We start from the raw sequence: 19,171 nt of genomic DNA, 5'->3' as shown, positions 1-19,171 counted from the left end.
TCTGATACCTTGTTAAAGGCAGCGTATTGCAGACCCAAAATACCGGCCCCCGCCCTTACTATTTTTCTATGACATTCTCAGCCTGCCAGAGGCCCTAGCTCTAAGGTGAATGACTCTTGAGGGACCGGTTGGGCCTAAGAATGTGTTAGTCTCCTGCAAAGAAGCAGTAGTCTCCCCATCAATACTACTGAGCGTGGGTTTGGGTAACCCTTGTTGCCCCTCCCATGAAAAGCATCCACTCAGACAGACTTCTGTCTCCTTCTGTGTAAAGGCTGAAGTGTTCTGCAGTTGTTAGGAGTAGAGAAAAGCCAAAGGGTTGGATTCCTTACCCCTCTAACATGATGAAGTAGAATAGTGTTCATGGAAGCTTTTGTCAGAGCGTTTCCAGTCGAAAGGAGGCCCTAGAAAAAAACCTTTCGTAGTCAAGTCCATGCCGGTGGGAAGTTGAGTAAGCAGCAAACATGATCTCTGAGCTGAGGGAAATGGTGCATTCTTTGGAGACTTAGGAAGACTGATGAGAAAGCTGGTAAGTCTGAGACTGAATGCATAATGATGTCTTAGTTGAGGAGGAAAACTGTTAAACAATGAATAATAAAACCATGTTACATTTTTGTCCAAATTAAGACTAGAGGGATTTGGTAATAATACCTTACGTTTGCATCAATGCCTTGCTATTTGTAATTGCTTTTTAGTACTCTCTGAAAAGCATTTAATTCTGTCCGTTTCTGAGGGAGGCAGGGCAAAGATTATTAACCACGTATTCACAGGAGGAATGTGAGGCTCACAAGTTCAATGACTTATCAAGATAACAAGTGGCTGGAATTAGAGTTGAAGCCGGGTTTCACCACCATTTCAGGTGGTGAAATCACCACCACCACCACTATCATCACCCAGTGTTAGTTCTGTACTTGTATAAGGTTTTTACAATGGCCAGACTTCTGCATTTATTGTGGTCTGTACTGTCTTACTGTGAATTACTTTTCACATTTCAACAGATGAGGAAACTGAGGTTTAGACAAGTGATTAGAGTTTTCTATAGTATCATGTCTAATCTAGTAGCTTACAGGACTAGAACTCAGAGCTCCTGTTGTCTAGTCCTTTGCTTTATGGATTATGCCATTGTTCCACTTGTGATAGCAATGAGGACACATCATGGGATACAATACATGCAATACACCAGAGACTGTTAAGCATGCCTGCTGGTGACCTGGGTTCTAGTTCTGGCACTATATTTGGCTGTATAACCTGGACCAAATGCTACCACCTTTGAGCCTCAAGTCTCCCACATATAAAACAAGAGATTTGTATTACTTTTCTCTTTCTAGTTTTAACATTCTATAATGCTTATCAATATATTTGTAATCCAGTGTTATCATTTTTCTCTAGGGGAAAGAGAAATTTTTCACCCTGTGTTAACTAAGGGATTTAGCTAATAACCTGTTCCACCTGTATTCTAATTTACTCCCTGTTCCTCTTCATCGCATACCACTTAATGAAGGGAAAGAAAATTCCAAGTGCACTTTAGCTTAGCATCTGTATTGTTTAGTATTAGTTTTTGATTTGGAAATATTCTCAGGGGCTGAACTACTCTAAAATAAATGTCAAGATTCACCTGAATATTCCAGACAGTCAACTCATACCTTTGTTTATTTATTTATTTTTTTGGCTTTGGGGTTTGCATATAGTAAGTATTTAATGAAGAGTTGCTGAGTGAAGGAGGGAATGAAATCACTCATAAGGAAAACACATGCTGTAAAACATAGAAAGCATCTTATCAGGTAAATTCCCAGCATCTGCTGACCCATAAGGTAATTTACCTGCAAGAGGTATGCCTCCTGAAGCTGGCAGGTGCAGGTGCCCATTGTGTCTCTCCTTCCTGAATACATCATATAAAGAAGAGTTTTTATCTCTCCGTGTAGACAGTAGACTCACATCATCTATGTCATGCTCTTTTGCTTGCCTCCGCCTGCCCCTTTAGTTGTTAGTAATGTGTAACTGGCTGAAATATACATTCCTAGAAATTGACTTGTGCCATTTTCTGAAAGAGTATGTCTTGAGATGAAGAAACCAACCACTCTTATATTTGGGTAAATTTCAGCAGGTGCTAATACTGGCTCGTGGTTTCAGAGGGGGAACCTAATTAACAAAACCAACCTAGTTTCTGTTCCCTTTAAGAATCCTCTTCTCTTTCCACCCCTTCGTCCTATATGCACAAAAGTAGTGTTTTTACCTTTAGAAGTATGATGACAAATAATTAGAATGGGTCTTAAATATTATTAACAGATTCAGCCATTGGGGATTGAGGTAGATCTCTTTCTGATAAAGAATTCAAATATTAACTAGTTCAGAAACTCACACCTTTTATGGGTAAGACAGCTGAGGCTTGGAGAGGTGAATTGACCTGCTCATGGTCAAACAGATGTTTAGCAGGAGGACCAGGGCTAACGTGGAATTCTTAAGAAGGTTCTTACTCAAGGTTTTGCTAGGGGTTCTATGGTGAAAGTGCATTTTTGACTTCTAGAAATCATAGAGGTTACCAGAAAATTTCTGTTTACTAGTAATTCATGAGTTGTCACATTTTAACATTGTTTAGTATTTATATCTTTATATCTTCTTGTCCAAGCAGATAATTAAGGAGACAGTGTCCATTTTCATCCATTCACTGTGATTCTCTTGGCTTATATATGTCACTGGACTCAGAATTAATACTTTGCTCCAACCAGTACTTGGGCAGAGAGAACTATTTAAATAGAAATACAAATGCATGGTGGTTTTCCAGGCTTCTCTTCCTGGTTAATAAAGCCAGAAGCCAAAGGTGGCCTTGTCATACATTGGTAAAGTCATAAATATGTATACATTTAATTTGCATTTTCATTTGACTTGTACTTCTGTTAAATGGTGAGTCAAAACATTTAATATCCTGGAAAAATAATTTTTTTTCCTGTGGCTGGAGCCTTCATTAGTTACTCTGTAAAACATCAAGCCTGAAATGTATTTGTTGCAGAAACATGTTCTCTTTATATCAAGTACGTTAACTGGGGTTGGAAGGAGTCCTTTTAGTTTTTTTTTTTAGAAGCTGCCCAGTTAGAGCTGTACATTATGTAGCTCAGCTGTTCATTTGTGGACTTATCTATGGCAGTTCTTCTAAATGCCAGGGAAATCGGGGAGGGAGGAAACCTAGCCTTTTGTTTTATTTAGTATTTTTCTTTTTTTAAATAAATGTTAAACTTAATCTCTTGATGACATTTTTGAAGTACTGTGTAGTCAAAATTGGCTGCCATTGATGAAGCATTTTGTTCAGTCGGGTTCCTTTCAGTATAAAAGATTAGGGCAGGGAAACCAGGCTTGATTTTGTGTATTCCATTCTCAATTGCATCTACTAACTTCATCAGAGGTGTATAAGGAGATGATATAGGAAAACACAGGAATCCTACCCAAATTAGGTTACTCTTGGGAAGATGTGAAACATAACAATTGGGATGTTGTTACATGTCTAGTCAACTGGCAGTTCCTTGGTATTATCATTATAAGTTAAAACAAACCCCTGTTTAAAAGGACAACTTCATGAAGTGTGTAGTCTTCTTGTAGAAGGTCTTCTGTGTTGTCTATGGGATGAATTAAAAATAGGTGTGCAGTATGTCTGTGGGAGTTGACATAATGGGTGAGCAAGTTCTTGAGACCTGTTTCTCTAAGAGTTTTAGAAAGTCAGTTATAAAATTGAGTATTGTATTGAACTATACAGCATTGTGTGTGCAGTATTACTTCCACTAAAAATGGGCTTGTGTGTCTTTCAGTAGAGGTTCTTCAGGCAAGGGTTGGGCTTGCAAGCACTGGAGGCCTAGAAAGTATAATTACCAGGAGTTGGAACTAAAATCCCAGGGCTAAAGACACAGGACTGTAGACTATTCCTGTATTTTGTAGGAGAAAGGTGATATCTAAGACTTTGCCACCCAGTAATGCTGAGCAAGGGGTTTAGGAGGAAGTTATAGCTAGCCATAAAAACGTGTTTCTTTGCTTCATAGACTGGCACAAGAAATGCAATAGATTCTACTTATTGGGTAGTGGATTTTCTTTTTTTTGCTTAAGTATAGTTGATTTACAATGTTGTGTTAATTTCTGCTATACAGCGAAGTTATACATATATATTCTTTTAAAAATTCTTTTCCATTATGGTTTATTAGAGGATAGTCAGTATAGTTCCCTGCGCTGTACAGTAGGACCTTATTGTTTATCCAGGGTTTATCCAGGATTTTGCCCACCATAATCATCTCTTGATCATTTGGTCATGACATTTGTTGATAAAGTAAGGAAACAAAACAGTAGCAAGAAAAAGAAGCAAAACTATGACCAGCTTGAGGAAGCGGTAAGTGCATGATAGGTGTTTAGCTAATATTTGTCAGTGGGAAAGGTTAGGCATCATGTTTTATCTTTGTATTCTTGGAACTTAGCACTTTGCATGGGAAATGGTGGGGATTTAATAAGTGTGTACTGAACAATTTATGAATTTACATGATATCACTCTTCAAAACCTTGGAACGTTTTATAATTATTCTGATTTTATTATTTTCCAGACCATTTTAGAAATGTCAGGCAGGCTGATAAACACTAGTTTCAGTAGTTTATAGTGGTCCTTCTTTTTACATCATAAATGGTATTTATTCACCAGACCTCCAACTTTTTTTAACCAATATGCCTAGGAATGATTTTTTTCTCTTCCTTAACAGAGATAATAATCTAAGTATGAAATGTATTATTCTTTTTACTGTTTATAAGTATCAGATAAACATATTTTTAAAGCTCCCAGGGTGGCTTAAGAGTGAATTTGGCTCAGGGTACACAGACAAGAATGGACTTTAAGCTTAAGTTAATCAGTTTAAACGTCACCTGCCCTCGGGGCTTTCTCTGATCATCTAACCTAAAGGGGACCTTCTTCATATGTTTTCTTCACCTATCACAGTGGATACTTATACATTTATGTATTTCACTTGTTTATTTTTTATCACCTCTACTCAAATTCACACTCAATTTATAAGCTCCTTGAGGGCAGAGGTCATGGTTCGTTAACACTGTTTTTCAAGAAAGTGCTTGACATATAGTAGGTGCCCAGTAAACATGTAAATGAATGAACGACTAGGTCCCATCCATCCTGTCAAGATGAATTGAGCCACCATTGAGGTCACTCAAGCCAAGCAGGTTGAGCTGTGAAGACAGTTCTTAAAGCCTGGCTATGGCAGGTCCATGAGAAGGACAACTAGGTCCTCCAGAAGAAGGAAACAGTGCTTGTTTAGGTGAATAGATTCTGGCATGAGTATGAAGTAGTATCTCTATTTAAAGAGTTCTTACATTTTATTTACTCAAAAATGAATAGCAGAGAACAGATGAGTAGAAATTATGAAGCATAAGACAAAATGTTCCAAAACTATTAAAATAAGGTCTGAAAGTACCTAAATCCCAAACATATGTAATTCCTAATTAAGACACCTTAGTGATAGTATACAAGGCAACATCCAATGACACTCCAGGTAAAAACTTCCCAAGCTCAGCTGGTTTTTCTTTAAATGTTAGAAACATCAATAGCCCGGTCTCAGGGAAGAAGTCAGGGCAGTGGTTCTCAGGTGTGGCCCCTCGACCATCAGCATCACCTGAGAACTTGTTAGAAATGCAAATTCTCATACTGTTCCCCAGGCCAGCTGAATCAGAAACTCTGGGGATGGGGTTTAGCAATCTGGCAACAGGTGATTCTGATGCACACTCAATATTGGCAGGAAATGTTAAAGCCATTGCTCAAAATCTACGCCTCCTGAAGTGCTTGGTATTCCCAAGTGAATTTCAGGATGTACGGAGAGGGTGCCATCTGCCTGCTCCACTAGAAACACCAGAGGAGAAATAAAGCCAGTCTTGGCTTTTCTCACATCCTTGTGGATCACAAGAAAACAATTTCACATGACTGGATTGGGTATCTAGGACTTCAGATGGTACACAAAAGCTCTGGGTAGTCATTGGCCCCGCCAAGTGACGGTTACCCCCAAGGCTGGGAGATGTGGCTGAAGAGGGGTAAGACACGCTCCATGCATAGCTTGTGCTTGGGTGTTGCTTCAGTAGGACCCCAGGTGGAGGAATGATTTCGGGAGCTAGTCGTTGTCTAGGAAACACTGGTTTACTGACAATTCTGAATATTTCAAGTCAGTTCAACATACTAGATACTGATGGACCCCTTGGCCAGGACAGTACCAGGTGCCATGGGGTATACAAAAAAGTACAGTCATGGCTCTGGCTCCACTGTGCTGAGAACTCGCTCTGTTCCAGGCACTTCCCAAGTGCTGTTTCTTTCATCTCCACCATGCTCCTGACAGTGGGCTGCAGCATCCTTGCTGATAGAGGAGGAAATGGAAACCTAATCAGGCAGGTACACGCTCATGAGCACAGAGCCAGTAAGGCAAGGTTCCATCTCTGGCTTTTCTGATTTTAAAGCCCACATTCTTTTCTCTGCTTCATGCAGTTGTGCCTCGACATGTAGTTTTGGTACAAGAGTTTAAAAAAGGAGGACACAAGTGAATCTTAAATTTGTATCTCCAACCTAGGCCTCTCTGTGAGCTCTAGATTACATAATTGACATTGCACCTGGATATCTCAAAGGCACCTCAAGTTTTTCATGTCCAAGACCAGAATCCTGATTTTTTCTCTTCACGCCTCATCCTCTTGCAAGGTTGCTTAGCTCTGTGATGGGCACAACTAGCCACTACCTCGCACAAGGCAGAAACTTGGGAGCCATCCTTGTCCCCGTCCTTTTCATCCACCACATCTAACCCATCACCCATTTCTATAGATCTTGCTTGCTTAATAGCTCCCCCATCCATCTGCTTCTCATTGTTTCTGCTGATTCTGTCCTAGTCCAGCTTCTCATCTCTCTGCTGGATTCTAGCCATCGCCTCCCTGGGCTCCTGAGTCCACCCTGGCCCTCCTCTAATCCATCATCCATACTGCAGCCAGAGCAATTGAAATGGCTGGAGAGGACCCTAGACTTGGCTGGCTGGATCCTTACCTCTCACACCCAGCCAGGCCCTCCAGGAAGCAGACACGTTTTGGTCCCTGAACTCTCTCACAGGTCTGAGGACTTGCTCTTCCAAACAGCATCCTACTCTGATGCTTTTGCTCCCTGGAATGTGGTCAGGCCACGGTCATAACTATAGTCGGCTGCTCTTAAAGCCACAGGATGAAGACTCCAGTGTGATCCTAGGGACCTGCCCAACCCACACTGAACACCAAGATTTTAGAGTGGTCTGGAATCCAGAGGTGCACTCTTTTTCTAACAGGAACCAGAGACTGCTATTTAGATAAGAGAAAAGCAGTTGTTGAGTAAAGAGTTAGTTGGAGGCCAAAAGCATTATCTTTGATGTTCTAGGTATTTTTAGGATGAATATGAGGCAGGATTGTAGGATCCTACAGAAACTAGTTAAAAGAAATTAGCCTAAGCTAAGCTTGCATTTAATCTTTGCATGTGGCTTTTTCAGTTACTCGGTGTCCCTTGACTGTAAATAATTGAGAAGTACCAAACTGTCTTAGTCAGTTCGGGCTGCTGAAACAAAGTAACATAGACTGGGTGGCTTGCAAACAACAGAAATTTATTTCTCACAGTTCTGGAGGCTGGAAATCTGAGATCAGGGTGCCAGCATGGTCAGGTTCTGGTGAGAACCCTCTTCCAGGTTGCAGACTGCTGACTTCTCTTTGTGTCATCATACAGTGGAAAGAGGGCAAGAGAGCTCTCTGGGGTCCCTTTTATAAGGACACTAATCCCATTCATAAGGACCCCACCTTCATAGCTCTGTTACCTCCCAAAGGCCCCATCTTCTAATACCATCACACTGGGGGTTAGGATTTCAAAATATGAATTTGAAACACATTCAGTCCATTACACAACCCTTTATGGCCAACTCAGTGCCCTTTAGGAAGCACATTCTATGTTGAAACCCAGTACAGACATAAAAATGTAAATAATAAATATATTCAAAATAAAGCTTTCATGGAGCGATACGTAGCTATACTGCGTGAGATGTGCTCTAGTATTTTCTGATAAGTTCCAGCCCACCTCCAAACTCTACCAAACACGGATCATGGTCCACCAAATTGATTTTACTCCCCACTGATGGGCTGAGACCTGCACTTTGGAGAACAGATCTGTCCTCTTGTCCCTTCCAGTGCTGCCTGCGCAGAAGGTCAGACCAGAGGTGTGCATTCATTGAGGAGCTGAGTGTAGCTCCTCATCCAGTGCTCTTTCCCTCCCTGTGGGTTCAGGGAGGGTCGTGAGTTAACAACTCCATAAGGCTCCCTCTGCAAGTTTTTTTTGTTTTTTTTTAAACATCTTTATGGGAGTATAATTGCTTTACAATGGTGTGTTAGTTTTTGCTTTATAACAAAGTGAATCAGCGATACATATACATATATCCCCATATCTCCTCCCTCTTGCGTCTCTAATTTCTGTCAAAAAGCATCGTGAGATTGGGAGAGTAGGCATCTGATAGAACTTGGCGTTGGGGGAAAGTAACTCATAAAGCCACCTTGTCAGTTACATAGGATAAATAATCTACAATGATGAACTATGACCTTTAAACTGGGTCAGGGCTACATTTTTTCATATACTGTTCACTCTGAAGTTCCTAATAATTTATTTTAGCAAGAATCTAAAGAGTACTTTAAGAAAAAAAGACCTCACTTAAAAAATATGTCAAGAGCAATTTGACAGTGTGGTTTTTTTCTGCCTGAAGTTCATTGAGACATCAAGCATGCCAATTTTAACTGGCTGTTCAAGCACAAAATGAAAGGAGCTTAAAACAGGGAACTCTTAGGTACTCAGAACTTTGGGGCAGGCTGTTTTACTTCTAGAATAAATTTCCTGATTGCTGAGGGTTTGCTTATTTAAGAATCAAAATTTATTATAGCCAATTTTTGTATAGAAAATTTCCCCAAAGTTGCTACAACCTTCCCTGATTCTTTAAAAGATTATACGCCATAGAGTGTGTCTCTAATGTTGTAATAAAGTGATAGCTTTCAGATTCATTCACGGATACAAGGCTCTTTGCACCTGTACCAAATGGCCCCACTTTGCTGTTTTTGAAAATCTTACCTGCCTTGATTTTTTTTGTTTTTTGTTTTTTGATGCTATTTCTATGGCTTTCAGCAGTGATAACTCTTCACTCATTGTTTGCTACTGAGAATCTGTTGTGATCTTGGGAGCCAGATAACACCCATATTGTCTGAATTGTGTTTCCCAAATAGTCTCATCTTATGCATTGACTTGAAATTTATTTTAAGAAAGAAAAAAGCGGTTTTCGAGTGAGGGTCTCAAGGAAGCAAGCTTTAGTTCTTTCTCATTCACTTAGTTCATTGGCCAATAAAGAGCGTGTTTCTCTTATGTCTTGCTTTTGGGCTGTTTAGGTAAATAAAGTGCTACCTTTTTAGGCTGAGATATTCATGGTTTCTTTTTTATTTGTATAAAATATTTGTGTTTCCTACATTATGGTCTAAAGCACACTTTCATAAACTTTTCATTTAATTTAAACAGAGTGGTAATTTATGGGTGTTTTGGTGAGAGTTTCATTTTTAATATTTTATGCCCTTGGAGGTTATAAATTACCAAAGGTTATTTCATGTCCCACTGGAGAAATTGCATAGAAACTTCTATTGTATAGGACTTCTGATGTCCATCTTCTACTGGAAAACTAACTTTAATACCTACAATAAAGGAAATAAGGTGAATATGAAAATTTTAACTTGTTTTCCAGAAGTGATGTGAGCCAGAGTGTTCTTAGACTTATGAATTCATCATATGGAAACAAACAGTAGCGTCATTGCTTTGGCAAGCTCTATTTAAATGATGCCCTTTACTTTTTTTCCCAAGACATGTAGTTTAGGCAGAGTGGTGAAGATTTATGGAAAATGAGAAATCAGTCTCTGATGCTAAGGATTAAGAGAGAAACATGCCTTTGCTTATATTTGTTTATAAAAGATCGAATGGAAATGCAGCTTTTAAGATTTGTATGGAGTTGGGCTTCACTATTTAGTTTTGCAGTTTCTCAGAAAATTCCTCTCCTACGTGGCAATTTATTACGTAAACATGATGCATCATTTCATTTTGTGCAAACTATATGTAAGGAACAGTCACTTTCCACATACGTCAGAAGACTCCTGGCAGCATTTTAGAGCCTAAAGTATCCTCCACGCGTCCTAGCAGCTTTAGAGACAGTCGCCAGCACTCCCTGACAATCCGTTTTTATTGTTTTCTTCATCGTCTGCCTCTTGTACTGGAAAGTGAACTTCCACAAGGGGAAGGACTGTCCTCTGTTGGCTCTTGTATGCCCAGCACCTAGAAAAGTGTCCAGCGCAGATGGCTCTCAATTAACGTTTATTGAATGAATGAATGATTTTCTTAAGCCACAACTGTCTTTTCTTCAACTTCCTAGGTCCCTCTTCCTTTGTAAAATGTTAACAGTCTAGCTTCTAGCCTTCCCACTGCTTCAAGTTCCTTTCCCAATGAGCGGCCTTGTTCGTGGCCAAATTTTAGTCTTTTATCCATCTCTTGCTTTTTGGTCTGTTACATTTAGAACCATTTAATAATTCATGCCTCACTCTCTCTTAGCTGCTTATCTGCTCTTGTGAGCCCAACTCTTGCCCCTGTCAAAAGTCCCTGTATTATGAAATCTGAGCTTGTGCCTTTCAAAAACCTGAATCTGTCTCCTTCCCCAAATTCTAGATTTTCATCAAAGATACCCTCTTTTTTTTTTTTAACCTACCTTTGAAATTTCAGCAATCTTTTTATCTTGCTCGTCTTTGTTTCTGTGCAGCTACCAAGTCCTGAGGAATTTTTTGAAAAGTTCTCTTCCATTTTCACGTGTATTTCCTATATTAAATGCTTCTTACCTGGACTATTGTAGCAGCTTCCCAAACGGCCCCTGTACCTCCTTCTCTCTCCCCCTTTAGTCAGTTATGATACTTGCTACCAGAGATTATAATTTCATCACCTCCATGCCCCCAAATCCTTAGATGCTTTGTTAATGCCCCAAATCTAAGTGCCTTGGTTTGGTCCATAAGACCGTCCACAGTTTGGCCCTAGTTCTCTAACGTCATTGTTGTCATTGTCATCCTTGTAGTAGTGACAGCAACTACCATTTCTTAAACTCTTATTCTGTACCAAGCCCAACACACAGGAAGAAATGAAGTAATAAAGGTTCGTGGTATGTTTGGAGCTATATCTGATAATGAGTAGGGTAGGTGTGGGTGGGAAGAAATAGGGCTGGAGGGGTATGTTGGCGCCAGACCACGGACAGCTTGTCAGATGGGCTAAGGAGTTTGAATTTTTCTTCTATAGGCAGGGAGGCAACAACTAGAAGATTTTCACAGACGAGTGATGAGCTCATGCCTTAGGTTAGATCAGCAGCATGGCCTCCAGTTTGGGAGGTGAATGAGGTGGGAATGAGACTGGAGACAGGGAGACTAGTTAGAGGAGATGATGTTGTTTCAAGAGAGATGATGGGGACCTGAATTCAGTTACGGAGGATGGGGAAGAGTGAGCAAATTTGAGATTTAGGAGGAAGAATCGATAAGACTTGTTACCACTTGCATGTGGACTTTGAGGGAATGGGAGAGGTAGATGATGATTATTCTCTGGCGTTGGCTTGACTAGCTGGAAAGATTGGAGAATGATGATCAACAGAGAGAGTATGGAGAAGAGGCAGCATGTATGTGGTGGCAGAGGTGGGAGGGCTGTAATGATGAGTTCAGTTTTGAACATGCATTTCAGATCCCTGTGGGGTATCTGGGTGGAGTGTGGCTGTAAGGAGAGAGGCCCACGATGGAGACACTGGCTGTGTTATGGTCATAGGTCTTTGGGCAGTGATTCAAGCCATCGGCGTGGATGAGACCGAGATGCCTGCAGGACTTCAAGGTATGTGAATGTGGAGGTGAGGAGAGAGGCCTGGAATGGAGACAGCGTTATGATCTCTTGCCAGTGATTAAAGCCATGGGATTAGACGAGGCTTCTGGAAGGGTTTGTAGACCAAGAAGAGAACATGTCTGAGAACCAACATCATTCCCTGATCTTCCTTTGCAATTTCATTTCTTTGCACCTTGGCTCATTACACTTTTCTCTTACTGAATCTTCTTCCGTTTTCTTCTCCGTTGAGGGAAATGGCATCAGGCTTTCATGACACCACATATATCCCACTTCTCTGATCCCCACACGTGCCCAAGAGTGATTTCTCGGGCACGCACTCCCTTTGGCATTCTTGCTCTTACCACTGTCTTGGAACTTTCCCTCAAGGCTGACTTTTCATTTGTTCTCCACGTATGTCTCCACGCAGGCTCGAGTCCTGACAGCAGGGACCACATCTTCTCCCGCTTCATGTTTCCCACCCAGCCTGACAGCTCCAGTGTCTCCTTCACACTAGCTACTCCTACACCTTTTTGTTTATTTTCATTCTTCTATAGAGAAATAAGGAAAAAGGTGAACAACTCCAAGTTCTCTAAGGATTTAGAGCAGTTGAGGTCCCTTGAACTAAATTGAAAGTGCCTGCTTACAATAAGTTTGTGGCTAGAAGTTTCTGTTTCTCACTAAACAAACAAAAAAGAAACTTAATTAGCAAAAAAGTCCATAAAACCAATGCAGAAGCCTTGTCATTTATCATTCTCACTATTTGAAACTTTCAGAGGAAGAGAATATATCTTTTGGCAGCTCCCCTACAACTACCATTGCTTATTGCAAGCAGAGTTTATCTCCAGGTTTCACTGGGTTGTACTTCCTGTGTTTTTAAATAACATTTCACATACATTTGCACAGGCTGAATCTGGGTGCAGTGAGAGATCTGTCCCTAGAAGCAGGGATTCTGGCTTATCCTGCCCCTCTCCTGATACTTTGGTGACCTATGGTCAAGTGGCTTGACCTCTCTTGTACCTTTTTGTTCTCATCTGTGGAATGAGAATCTGTACACTGGCTCCTGGCCTAGTTCAAAGGTATGTTGTGAGGCCAAATGGAATGATGGCCTTTGAGATTCTTAGAAAAAAAGCATCATGCACATGACATTAGAGAATTTATTTCATAAGAATTACAAAAGGAGGTCAGGCTCCAGACAACCGCCTTTATAGCCCATGGATAAGGAAATCTGAAGCAAAGGTGGTAGCATCTACTGTGATGGGGGTTCCCATAAAAGAAGTCTCCTCCCCAATCCCCAGAGGCCAAGGGTGAAAGTGGGACTTGTTGCTAAAGTCTGTCTGATCAGAGTTCCAGAATTTAAACACACCCTCAGCATGGATGAGAAGAGCAACATATTCTGATCTTTAAAAAGGGATGGATCTTGGATGTGGAGATTTGTTGAAGAAAGCAAAACTCATGTTTACTTGTTAAAGAAAAAGAATGCCGGTCGATTAATCTATGACAAAGGATGTAAGAATATACAATGGTGAAAAGACTTCAGTAAGTGGTACTGGGAAAACTGGACAGCTACATGTGAAAGAATGAGATTAGAACGTTTCCTCACACCGTATACAAAAATAAACGGATTACCTAAATGTAAGACCTGAAACCATAAAAATCCTAGAAAAGAAAGTAGGCAGAACACTCTTTGGAGATAAATTGTAGCAATATTTTTTTTGGATCGGTCTCATAAGGCAAAAGACATAAAAGCCAAAATAAACAAATGGGACCTAATTAAACTTAAAAGTTTTTGCACAGCAAAGGACACCAACAACAACACGAAAAGACAATCTACTGAATGGGAGAAAATGTTTGCAGATGAAATGTATGAGAAGGGGTTAATATCCAAGATATATCAAAAAAACAAACAACCTGATTAAAAATGGGCAGAAGACCTGAATAGACATTTTTCCAAAGAAGACATACAGATGGCCAACAGGCACATGAAAAGATGCTCAGCATCTCTAATCATCAGTGAAATGCAAATCAAAACTGTATGAGATATCACTTCACATCTGTCAGAATAGCTATTATCAAAAAGTAAATAGCAAATGTTGGTGAGGATGTGGAGAAAAGAGAACCCTTATACACTGTTGTTGGGAATGTAAATTGGGGCAGCCAGTATGGAGGATTCTCAAAAAGCTTAAAATTGAACTACCATATGATCCAGCAATTCCACTCCTTGGTATACTTCTGGAAAAAACCAAAATATTATTTTGAAAAGATACATGCACCTCAGTGTTCATTGAGCAGCATTATTTACAATAGCCATGACATGGAAGCAACCTAAGTGTCCATCAACAGATGAATGGATAAAGAAGTGTGTGTGTGTGTGTGTGTGTGTGTGTGTGTGTATGGTAGAATATCGTTTAACCATAAAAAGAATGAACTTCTGCCATTAGCAACAAAGTGGATAAACCTAGAGAGTATTCTGCTTAATGAAGTAAGTCAGACAGAGAAAAACAAATACTATGTTATCTCTTATATGTAGAATCTAAAAAATAAAACAATTGTATATAATGAAATAGACTTACAGATATAGAAAACAAGCTAGTAATTACAAGCGGGGAGAGGGAGAGAGGGGCAAGATAGAGAAATGGGTTTAAGATATACATACTACTCTGTATTATATAGATGAGCAACAAGGATATACTGTACAGCTCAGGGTAATATAGCCATTATTTTGTAATAACTTTAAATGGAGTATAATGTATAAAAATATTGAATCACTGTGCTGCACACCTGAAACCAATATAATGTAAGTTAACCATATTTCAATATTTTAAAAAAAGGAATGCTGGTGGGCAGCAAATAATTCATATGATAGAGTCCAAACTAGGACATGATGCTCAATGTATTAAACAAGTTCATTGCTTGTTCAGTTTAGATTGAATGGTATGTGGTGGTCATTATCACCCCTAATGCTGTGCCTCACATACAAAGATGGTCAGTGTTTCAATTAGTGCCTATTTAAATGGAGTAGGAGAAGCTCCTAGAGGTCATTCAGGAAGCATTTTTAATACCTGTGGAATCCTTAAGGCTCCTTGAGGTTAATTGGACATTCCTCAAATGCTAATAAAAACTTCAATTAATAATATAAATATTTATAGTTCAATGACCTGTATCACATGGCAGAGAGATTTGACTGGAGTCACTGATGTAGGTAACGCCTGATCAAAAGTGAGGGGAACTCAAAGAGTTTAACAGCATTGGCGTAGGGGTAACAACATTGGATCTGTAGTCATGACATGGGATCTACAGTAAGAGACCAAAATCTTAATTCCTTCCTTAGCCTGGCTGTGAGCATACTGGCATAATCATAATTATACAGGTGCTTTTTCTCAGTTTTCTGCCCTTAGAGTCGACTGTGGACTAAGTATGGTGGACTTGGTTATGTTGGTAGGCTAGATTGCAAATTGTAGCAACCTCAACAGAGTAAAAGTATAGCTGACAGAAGGTGGAATGTGGAAACAGAGGAAAGGGTTAAATGTGCGAATATTCTCACCTCCTAAAATGGGGAGTAACATATAGTTCTTAAAAGTTGGTGGGGGGACTTCTCTGGTGGTCCAGTGGTTAAGACTCTGGGCTCCCAATTAAGGGGGCCTGGGTTCGATCCCTGGTCGGGGAACTAGATCCCACATGCATGCCACAGCTAAGAAGTCCTTATGCCACAACAGCATAAATCAATCAATCAATCAATCAATCAATCAGTCCCATGCACCACAATGAAGAGTAGCCCCTGCTCGCCACAACTAGAGAAAGCCTGCATGCAGCAACGAAGACCCAATGCAGCCAAAAATAAATAAAATTTAAAAAAAAAAAGTTGGTGGAATTCTGGAGTTGTGCCATCTTGCATTCCCATTGGTGGCATATGAGAGTTCCAGTTGCTCCACATCTTCATCAACACTTGGTATGGTTAGTCTTTTTTATTTTAGATATTCAGATAGGTGTATAGGGGTAGCTCATTGTGGCTTTAAATTGTACTTCTCTAATGGCTAATGGTGTTGAGCATTTTCTCATGTGTTTATTTGCCATCCTTATATTTGGTGAGGTGTTAAACTCATGTATTCATTCTGGTAACTTCTTTTTTGTAGTATGCATAGAATATTTTACATAGACAATCATGTTGTCTGTGAATAAAGACAGTTTTACTTAAAAGTTGGTGGAAACACACATGAAGACCTGAATACTTAAAATTGCAAAGGTAATGAACAGAGGAATTAAAACAATGATATATATTAAACTTTGGATGGAAACCAGGGCAGTATGAGGAAAGTCCCTGATATGAGTCAAGAACAAGAGATTTAAGTATGTTATCAAGAGTTATGGAGATAACCGAGACCAAAATAGAAAATTTTAAGAATGGTTGTCTTGGGAGGATGGAACTAATGGCAGGAATAGGAAAATCAAGAAATGGTGACTCTCATGAGGTCCTTTATGTCATTTGATATATTACCTCGTACATGCATTTCTTTGATAAAAATAAATCATTGGTATATTGGTCATTAGATCATAAAGATAAAAAGCAACATGAAATAAAACAGGTAGTGGGTGAGAGCTGAATATTATAAGAAATACTGGGGAAATAGTCTATGTTTAGAAAGCTGTATAAAGGAAGGAGGGGCCCTAAAATGGCAGTCATTGCTGATATGTACCTAACACTTATTTGGGCACTTACTACATTCTAGGTATTTTTTAAACAGTAGACATTCATTAACTTGTTTAATATTCACAGCAACCTGTGAGGTCGGTACTATTGTCATCATTTTATAAGTGAGGAAACCGTGGAGCAGAGATATAAGTATGTTATTTGAGGCCACACAGCCAGGTTTCAAAGCCAGGTGGTCCAGCTCCAGAACCATCTCTTTTAGCTATGATACTATGTGATGTCTCATGGTAGGACGAGGGGTGTAACACCCCACAGTATATACAGTGTATGCTCACTGATTCTAAGATGACTTGTTCTTTGAAGCTGTCTCCTAAAGAGGTACTTGACTTAAGTTCACTAATAATTTAACAGATATTTGAGTGTCTATTGACATGGTTTTAGGTACTAGGATTATTCCATTCTAGTGGGGGAGGCCAATGATGAAGATGTAGAATTTACATTTACAAAAAAATACGTGTAGAATTTAACATAAGATGCTGTAGAGAAAAAATAAAGCAGGATAAGGAGTAGACTGATGGTAGTGGTGGTGGAGGAATGTTATTTTAGAAAGCAAGGTCAAGGAAGACCTCTCTGAGGGGGCTATACTTGAACATTGTCTTAGCTCAGGCTGCTTTAGCAAATACACCACAGGCTGGGTAGCTTAAATAGCAAACATTTGTGAAGGTCCCAACAGTTGTGTCTGGTGAGTGCCTGCTTCCAGGTTTGCAAGTGGCCTTCTTCTCATGGTATCCTCATATGGGGGAGAGCAGAGAGAGAGAGAGAGGGGGGAAGCAAGCTCTCTCATGTCTCTTCTGATAAGGGCACTAATCACATTTATGAGGACTCCACCCTCTTGACCCAATTACCTTGCAAAGGCCCTACATCCTAATAGAATATTGGGGGTTAGAATTTCAGCATGGGAATTTTGGGGGGGATACAAACATTCAGTCCAACACAAACATAAATCTAAGTGAAGTAGAGAAGTGAACTATTCAATATCTGTTAATTATACTGGGAAAAGCATTCCAGGTAGAAGGAAGAGTAAGTGCAAAGCTCTGAAGCAGAGCTCCTTTGGCCTGTTTGAGGAACTGTACAAATGGCCAGAGCTGAGGGAGTGGAGGGGAGTACTTGGTGCCCAGGCAAGTAGAGCCTCTTAAACCTGATAGTGACTTTTATTTTTAGTGCCCAACTGAGGCACTTTCCTTGCAGTTGTAGTTGAAACCTGGTCCTCCTTTACTCACCCTTTAATCATTAACAAGTAAATAGATATGACCGTCATAGTCATCACTCTTAAGGCTGTCACTCTTAAGCCTATGGATCCTTTTCTTTTTAAAATTCTGTATTTTATTTTTGGCTGTGTTGGGTCTTTGTTGCTGTGTGCGGGCTTTGTCTAGTTGCGGTGAGCGGGGGCTGCTCTTCGTTGCAATGTGCGGGCTTCTCGTTGTCAGGGCTTCTCTTGTTGCAGAGCACGGGCTCTAGGCACGCAGGCTTCAGTAGTTGTGGCACGTGGGCTCAGTAGTTGTGGCTTGCAGGCTCTAGAGCTCAGGCTCAGTAGTTGTGGCTCACGGGCTTAGTTGCTCCACGGCATGTGGGATCTTCCCGGGCCAGGGCTCAAACCCATGTCCCTTGCATTGGCAGGCAGACTCTTAACCACTGTGCCACCAGGGAAGCCCCCTATGGATCCTTTTTAATATGTGTCATAGTTTAGTTCAAGGATCATGGGTCATGTTCGAGTGCCGCTTTAGAATCTTAGAGGCTTGTTCTAGAACTCTTGATGTCTGAAAGTTGTAGTATTTCAGTGTGACAACAGTGTATGAATATCTGTTGACCAATATGATTTCTGATGCTCCCGGTGTCTGGATAAGATGTGTGTGTTTTGCAGGGGGAAAGTGAGGAGAGGGGAACCTGACATCGCATTGTGTACAGTGGACAGAGTCTGAGACAATTCAATCTCTTTGTCTTCCTAGCAAAAGAAACAGCCTCTAAAATGAGCCTACTGGTGCCCACTTCAGTGTGTTCTTGAGAGAATTAACTAATAATTAAAGGAATGCGGGTAGTAGGAACGAAGTAAATGTGAGTTCCTTTCACTTTTTATGTGCAAAGCTTTTTGTAAGGTGCTGAGGACAAAACGGGTAGCATTTAGAGCGAGGGGGTTAGGTAAGGAGGCAATAGCAAAAACAGATGAGTGGTCCTTGCCCTCAAGGAATTTACAATAGATAGGAGAGCCAGGCAGATACCCTTAATTAGGGGAAGATAATGCAATTAAAAGAAGAGTGGCAAAAGTGCTGAATGTGGTTTGAGCTAGGGTAAAAACCAGCCTCCATTTTCCAAATTAAGCCTCGGAGTTTGTAGTGTGTGATGCTGGTTCTCTTCAGGTTTGAAGATAGGCTGGTGCTGAGGGCGAACACAGCTATGAAATTACTCTGAGAGGGTCACACAAAATGCTAGAATTATGTATGCTCTTTGCTTTTCAGAATTGCCTGTTTTTCACTGTATTTCAGGAAGTATTTCATATTAAGCAAATTGCACTCCTTTTTGTTATGTGGATGAGAGGAGGCTGG

General features: G+C 40.2%; 1 protein-coding gene across 4 annotated transcripts in view; it reads left to right on the top strand.

Annotated features, from left to right (window-relative positions):
* PIP5K1B (phosphatidylinositol-4-phosphate 5-kinase type 1 beta) overlaps nucleotides 1–19,171 on the top strand; it is a 354,990-nt gene that overhangs the window by 24,933 nt on the left and 310,886 nt on the right. The window contains exon 1 of one of the 4 annotated variants that reach the window (XM_068551825.1): nucleotides 434–526. The exons of the other annotated variants lie outside the window; for them this stretch is intronic. The gene's annotated coding sequence lies outside the window, so the exon portion shown is untranslated. Of the gene's footprint in view, nucleotides 1–433; nucleotides 527–19,171 lie in introns of those variants that run through there. 4 annotated transcript variants of the gene reach the window in all.

The sequence above is a fragment of the Eschrichtius robustus genome, chromosome 10 (assembly GCF_028021215.1).
Source record: "Eschrichtius robustus isolate mEscRob2 chromosome 10, mEscRob2.pri, whole genome shotgun sequence".
Classification (NCBI taxonomy): Eukaryota; Metazoa; Chordata; class Mammalia; order Artiodactyla; family Eschrichtiidae; genus Eschrichtius; species Eschrichtius robustus.
Note: the sequence above shows the minus strand (reverse complement) of the source record. Positions and strands in the feature narration are given on the sequence as shown.